The following is a 7840-nucleotide window of genomic DNA, read 5'->3' as shown; positions in this document are numbered from 1 at the left end:
TTTTAATACAGTTTGTTTGAGACAAGCACACACGCACACACACACACACGCACACACACACACACACACACACACACACACACACACACACACACACACACACACACACACACACACACACACACACACACACACACACACACACACACACACATACATACACTTACATACACACACACACACACACACACATACATACATACGTGTGTATATATACACACTTATATGTATACGCATGTATACTATGCACACATACAGGAACAGGAAACATGAGCTTGGAGCAGAATGTGTTCAAGTAATCAGTGAACAGTGCCAGCACAAAAAGAGCGAGTATCAGTTAAGGGGTGGACATTTAGAACTATTTTAGGCGATATGTTGGGGAAAAACCCATGAACCAATAACCAATAATATGGTTGGCAGATTTATTTTACAAGTAAGTAAGAGTACAAGTGTCAAGTGTGTGAACGTCAGACCTGTTTTCTGATCTGACACATCCGATCACAAAATAAGTCGCGTTGAAATTGAAATCCTCCCTGTATAAATGAGTGTAACCAAGCGTGTCATTCAAGCAAACCGCCTTCACACTACTTGGCACCTGCACATTTTGTGTGAGTGTGAGAGAAAGGGAGGTCGGCTGCACCTGTTCATTGCACTACACTGCATGAACTTTAACCTAAAACTGTGTTTTTGTGTTGTGATGATCCCTTCCCCTCTGCTTGTTGTGGCTTTGGCAGGGGTGTGTCAGGAGAACAGGACCCACACCTGAATTCATTTGCTCCTGATGACCATATAAGAGGGCTGGAGAACTCAGTCTCTCTCTCTCTCTCTCCTCCTGGTAAGAAGGTTTTCGGTTTGGTTGGGTTTTGTTAGTTTTGTTTTCACTTGGTTATTTGCATATCATCTACTTTCTCACACCCAGGCACTCACCACATTACTGATACTACTGACTTAAATTGATTTCACTCTAAGTTGTTGTGGTGTTTGTTATTAGTTAAATAAATTTAATCTACTTAAAAACCTTGATTATTGTGTGGTCTCCCATTTTTGTCTTGAATCTGAGCCGGTTCATGACAGTGTGTATTTGTGAGAAATAAAAATGATTATTCTAATAAACTGTTATCAATATATATATTTTACGTGTTTTCTATAAATAATTAATGATTTTGGTGGCGAAATATTCTGCTTCTACTCAATAACTGCGAATACCACAATTCATAATTCCTCTGGAAAATAAACAACAGGTGTTGTGGTGCGGGGGTATTGAAGGCCGACATGGCAACCCAGTATCCGTAGTCGGGGGGATGAAGGCAGACTTGGCAACCCATGAGTTCTCGATCTCGTCTCTCGCTTGGAAGCAACACACAGCTCACATCGCCTTTTAATTTAAAGAGACGTCGGGAGTCGTGAATCCCAGCCGAACAAAGCGACGATATTATACAAGTAAGATATGCCCGGTGTCTGATAGTACACGTATCCTATGTTGTGTATGTTTAATAGTGCAGCCCGGGTTGGTGTACCCAGGGGCAGCGACGCTATGCAACGGGCTGGCGTGCTGCTGTCTCACACGTTGGAGTCAACATCTGAACTTTCTTGAGCTCATCGCCATCCAAGTGTATGTAAAAGCCTCGACTACTTTCTGAATCAGAGTTTGTGTTGGTAATCGATAGGTTCTGCACCACACACAACGCGAACACGCCGTTCAGTGGCTCTGGTGTTAGCAGCTAGCTAGTCTATCTCACGACTGTTTATGGTTATATTCTTTACAATTTCATATGGTGCATCAGAAATAATGAAACCACTTGATGTACGTTGCTTTTTTTTTGCTATGTGGGATGCAGTGCCTCAAAGTTGAGAGAAGACTAGATGGGCGGTTGGGGTAGTGATGTGTGCTTCATGAACGAGTCGTGTGCGATTCGTATCTGCGAGAGGATTGTTGATTTATGTTGATCACTTTATAGCTTCCTCTGTGACGTTTAGAATTTAAATCTGTGTACTAAAGTCGATCCTCAGACACATTTTCTTCTTTTGCCAAAATAAACTTAATTATGGGGATTGACTGTTGGCTGTATCGTGTAGTTTGTCTGCTTAAAAACAAACAACCTTTAATATGCCCCTTATGTCTTCAATGTGTTGCCCCCTATGTCTTGTTGCCGTGTAACACCCAGTATAGGCACCAGAGCATCACACTACCGTAAATGACACATTATTTATATTCACAAATGAAGAAGTCCGAAAAAAATCCAAATTTTGTAAACTAGTTGGAGGTGGTTTACAATAGGACTTCAGAATGCATCATGTTATATATTTTTTTGCCGTCACAGTATGGAAGAAATTAACAAACATCTAATGGTAATCCATGATTAGGGATATACCGATACGGTACTCATGTTCTCGTACTCGTAAAACGTAAATTATATTACACTTTACGCAACTCAACCTATTGTGGAAGAGCCAACGGTGAATCCAAAACGTTTTGTTTTTTTTTAAAGAATAATTCGTCCTCCTCCTTGGCATCTATGCCATTTTATCGCTGTTAGTGATTTTGTTCTTGGTCCCCAATTTAGAGAAATTTAGAGAAGGGTAGGTTGAATAGTCTATACTAGTGTAGGTGGGTGAGAAGCAGTCTCCATATGTGCTCCTTGGCTTTCGATCCCTCTTCTCACCGAACCAAAGGTTCAGGGCGAGTATTATACTAAAGATAGCGTAAAATCAAAAAAGAAAAGATGCAGTTTCTCCCTTGATAAGGTATGTGACCCTGGCTATGTCTAACCCAGTCGGCCTGGCACCGGCCATTTGGTTCGTCCTTGTACGGACATAAACAAATGGAGGTTTGTTAGAAATAATGCCTCGTATCAGTTGGAGAGGCACTGGTGTGTCCTTACACTAAGAAGTGTGAACATGGGTGTGTGCACGAGAACACAGACACTAGAATACACCAGCATTCCACAATACACTAATCAAGGTTAACGAAAACGTTGCATGAGAAGCGCTGTCAGTTTCATACACAACAATAGCTCCACATAATGAATTATTTCACGATATATTACAAAAAAAATTGTAAAATCCGATTTATTAGTTTAAGATATGTGGGTTGTTTCAGACGGACGGCAAAAAAATTATATCTGCAATGATGAATTCGGTTTCACATTCAATCGTCTGTTTCACATTCAAAACGGTATAAAATATACCCCTTTTTGCTTCCTAATCTCAATGGCTCACTGTGAGCAGATTTATTTTTGTTTTCTATTTTTCCTGTTTACAGATTGGACAATGTTTCCCAGATATTTCCCAGAGTGCCAAACGATGGCCTTGATATTAGTAAAAAAATAATGTGGAATATAGATATCAGCGATCAAATGTTCAGTCAAGACTAAAGAAATCGGTCCTTTTTCAACGAGCCATTTTGTTTGCAAGATAACATTGTCAAACTACCATCATTTGAGCTGAGACTCACCCACACGAGAACACAAGCTCTGTATACACCACACAGGGGGCTGCTAACCCTTCGCGCCAGATGGTTTGTTACGCCAGACCATCTGGAAAATTGTCCTTGGAAACTGTTTGGAAAAGGGCTGGCACTTTTTTAAAAAAAGATTTGGAAGGTGATTTGATGAACCATCCGTCCATCACTGTATCACATAAATTACGCAGTACCTCATAGCACACTGATTGGTCTGAACCACTCTGGTCTGGCCACAAGTGCATAACCAGATGCGTGGCATGTCGGATTCTCTAGTGGTCTTGCAAAAATCCAGCTGCCTAGCAAGGTAAGGACTTTTCGGTAACGGTGGAATCTTTTGGTTCTGAGAGTGAAGGCAGAGGAACCGACCAGACCAGGTTTGTGTCTACAGTCATGGACACGCCCACACCCAACTGAAACCAAAATTATAGTCGCCGTTTGTGAACTGTGCTAGCCCGCGAGAATGAAGTAATCCTGTGCATGGTTCATGTGGCTATTTGTTGATTGAACAGTGCGCAAGGACCAGGATAACGTCATTTTTGATTGCTTCATACAGCGTTTGCGCCGTATGATGCTAAATTGCCATACGTTGGGGGGGATGGCATTTAAGCTCAAGCGTAAACAACTGGCCAGGTGTTTCCCCTGTAACCGGTTTCTCAGATCAGTCATAAAAATAAAGTGGATATGGGTTGTGATTTGAATAGTCAACTAGTTATATTGCTGAAGTATCCTACCCTGCTCATTGTAGAAAAATCCCTTTCACAGTTTACAGGGATGGTTAGGCCAATGGCAGCCAGCTTGCTCAGTGATGGGTAGAGCTTATCAAAGTGTTAATTTACTTAAATCAAATGACATTTTCAATGATTAAATGACTGCATTCACGTGGCTTTTAGGGAATCCAGCAATCCAAATATAGCCGTATATTTTTCTGAGGTTTTTTCTCAAATCCAAGATTTCGGTGGCCCTCGCGCATGTGCAAGCAGTAGTTGTTCCAAGTGCATTTCTCAGATGAAAATGATGCATTTCAGATCATTACACCACAGCACTCTTAAGAACCAAATGGACATTTTCATGTACAATATAATACCTCAAAAGTGAATGAGTTAAAAGTTGCAGGACTGTTTCGATACGTGAACTTCATTTCTTTGATTTATTATGCTGAATCCATCATCGTTTTTGTTGACATCTGCCCGATGCTAAATCTGTGTTCACATTGCCAGGTAAGCACAACATATCTAGTTTCTACTCGCGAGTGTGTGAACTTTTATCGGTTTCCCGATAACGTCCACTCTTAGTGCGCTACGAAGACTCCTACATTTACACTTATCAAAGTTGTTTACCTCTATAGGCATGGTTCCCGAACAGTCTCTTAGGAGTCTTCTTAGGAAACACTCCTTACGTCGTTCGTAAACGGCGCTATCCAGAAAGAATGTGTTGAAATCAATTGCTCAGAGATCGATTTTCTATTTCATGCTCAAGTGCATGACAGCGTTCTAAAAAATATTGCAGTCTTTGCGAATAAAACATTGCTCGAAATCCTCCTAGTAGGCCTAAACATTTATTTAACCATGGGCGAACATAAAATACTGTATAATATATATAATACTGTTTATGCTGAGACTGCTTTGTTTTTTGTCTGTGTGCGGGATTTGCTCACCGTCAAGGTAAAGAGGCGGTGGTTAAAAAAAAAAAAAAGGATTTTAACCGCTTATTAAGTTCTCTCATTGCTTATAATGGTTTATTTGTTTCCCAGTATCATATCATTAATTTAGAAGAGTTTTGTTCACTTTTGATTTGTAAAATAAATACAATTTTTTGAAGTTGCGAGTTTTTGAAATTATTGGAAGCGAGTCGAGCTGACCTCGCCTACTGTACCGTACAGTATATTGGTGAAACACAACCCTGCCAATGTGGCAGTTACATGGGTGATGGGGATTTCTAAAGGTTACTGTACAGTGGCGGCAACTAGCGTCAGGAGCTGAATCATCACTACAGTAGAGCTAAGAAGGTTCTATGAGCACTTCAAACCAACCTTACAAAAGAATGACATATGAAAGATTCGTAGCAAAGAACGTTTCGGGAAACACGTGAGATGTTATGGTAGAACTTAAAGTAGAGGTTACGAATGACATAGCGTTAAGAAGGTTTCGGGAAACCGGGCCCTGGATATTAGTGATTAAAACTGCAGTGATTGCAAAATTCTTTATCCAAAGGGACTGTTGCGCAAAGGGCTATGAAGGGCCCGTTATACGTTCATTTCTAAAGAGATAAGATGGAGCCCCCTCTCTCTCTCCTGCCTCTTCTCTCCGCTTGACTGGAATTTTTGCAGCGGAGCTATAGTTTCAGCAGTGGCCGCTGCTGAATTCCTATAGTGGAAACACAGAATCTCATTCTTCTTCATGTAAAAACAAGGGTTTATTTAAACTGAGTCATATTGGGCTGTTACAACTTGAACCGATAGACTATGTGAACAAGAACAGGACTTGTTAGAAACAATAAATACTAGAGATGCTCCGATTGATTGGACACCGATCATGATTGGCCGACATTGGCAAAAAATAGTTGGATCGGAGAACCCCAAAAGTGCTGATCAAAAAAGCTGATCACGTGATGAAAATTACTTTCTTTAAAAAAAAAAAAAAAAAAGCGGAACTTGCCAGTGGCAGCATGAGTTCTCCCCTCTACAACATTGCACTACACACTGTAAAGATGGCAAAGGAGGCAGTTTAATGTTCAGTGTTTACTGAGAACTTGCATAGCTCAGTTAGCCTGGAAATCCAGACCCACATCTACAAAGCTGTAGGGTCTGGTAACGAGTAATGAAAATGGCCCAACTTGAGGGGTGGCACCAAGCATGCATTTGAAAATATCACTGCACGCAATTGGATAACACTACGACCAATAAGAAGAATACGTGGGGTGACGTATCCAGACCATCTAACCAATAGATAAGACTCTTGCCGTATCCGGTCGGTAAAACAGCAACACTTTTGGCCCGCCTATATCAGATACACCGATGTGATTGGTTAATGTTCGGATCCAGGGGAATCAGGGAGTGAGTATATTGTATGCTCAGTATGCACGCAGGCACATTTCAGTACCGTATATACAGCAGTATGCGCGCAGGCACATTTCAGTACTGTATATGACAGTATGTCACATTCTGCGGAGGATTTGATGTTTCAGTCATGGGGGATCCAAAGAGAAATAAGGTATATTGGAACAGAAACTGGTGCTAGAGACCTATCCAGATTATAGATAAAAGATATGGAACATTCCCATTCCCCTGTCATTCTGTGATCGGCAGTGAACGGTTTTGGTCATCGGTGATCAGGTCCAAAAATGCTGATCGGAGCATCTCTAATAGATACATATAAACAATACAATTGTATCAGACCCTAGGCCCGTCAACTCAGGATGGTAGCTCAGGAGGTAGAGCGGGTTGATTGGTAACTGGAAGGTCGCTGGTTTGATCCCCGGCTTCTCCAAGCTGAGGTGTCCCTTAGCAAGACACCTCACCCTGACTGCTCCTGGCGAGCTGGCTGTTGCCCTGCGTGGTTGACTCCGCCGTCGGTGTGTGAATGAACGGTTTTAAGTCGCTTTGGATAAAAGCGTCAGCAATCCCCTAAATGTATATCGACGTGTGTGTAACCTTTGGACAGCATTTTCCCCATCCATCTACCTGTAGAGGTTACAGATTACGGCGGGTCAAGAACTAGCATGTCAACCACACATGTCATTTCAATGCAGCCTTTGAGCGGATGCGGCAGATTGTAACAGATCTTATGTCCACACTTGAATGCAAACTGTCGCTGAATCCGTGTTAAGATTTCACTTTCCACTTATTTTGCAAAATGTATTCCTTGTAAATCTACTGATTTTGTTTTTGTTTAAAGGACAATTCAGGTATTTTGAACATTGCTCCCCCTTTCTGGTTTGTCTAGGATGATATAGAGTGGTTGACACCGAAATTTTGACTATGGTTCTGTCTCGGGTATTTGGCTCATGCCTGCTTCAGAATGGCTGTCTATGGACATTCATAAACCTGTCCTTGAAACAACCTTAACGTTTGTTTTAAGAAATGTGCAATTCATGAGTGGTTAGTGGTGTTCGTTGATGTTCCTAATCAAGTAACCTAGCGAAATAAAGTTTGTCATGTTTTAAGTTTGTTATGTTATTATTTGTAAATTCATTGATTTCTGTTTGAAGACTCATTGCACGTTGACCGAAAACAGAAAGAGGGGCTGGTTGTAGTCTTTTTGCTCTGTTCTAGCCCTACTGTTGATAGGGAGAACCGAGCGAAAAGACTACAACCAAATGTAAACAGCCCCATTTCTGTTTACGGTTCCAGTCCAGTTTCCGTTTCAATGGGATTTACAA

General features: G+C 41.2%; 1 protein-coding gene across 1 annotated transcript in view; it reads left to right on the top strand.

Moving 5' to 3' along the window:
• Window positions 1–1355: 1355 nt before the first annotated feature.
• LOC311368654 (uncharacterized protein) overlaps window positions 1356–7840 on the top strand; it is a gene marked incomplete at its 3' end in the record, with an annotated part of 17139 nt that continues 10654 nt past the window's right edge. The window contains exon 1 of the mRNA XM_084487454.1: window positions 1356–1440. The remainder of the gene's footprint in view (window positions 1441–7840) is intronic.

This window comes from Micromesistius poutassou, assembly GCF_964030765.1.
Source record: "Micromesistius poutassou genome assembly, chromosome: 23".
NCBI classification, from domain to species: domain Eukaryota; kingdom Metazoa; phylum Chordata; class Actinopteri; order Gadiformes; family Gadidae; genus Micromesistius; species Micromesistius poutassou.
The sequence above is the reverse complement of the archived record's forward strand: the minus strand, read 5'-3'. Positions and strand labels throughout refer to the sequence as shown.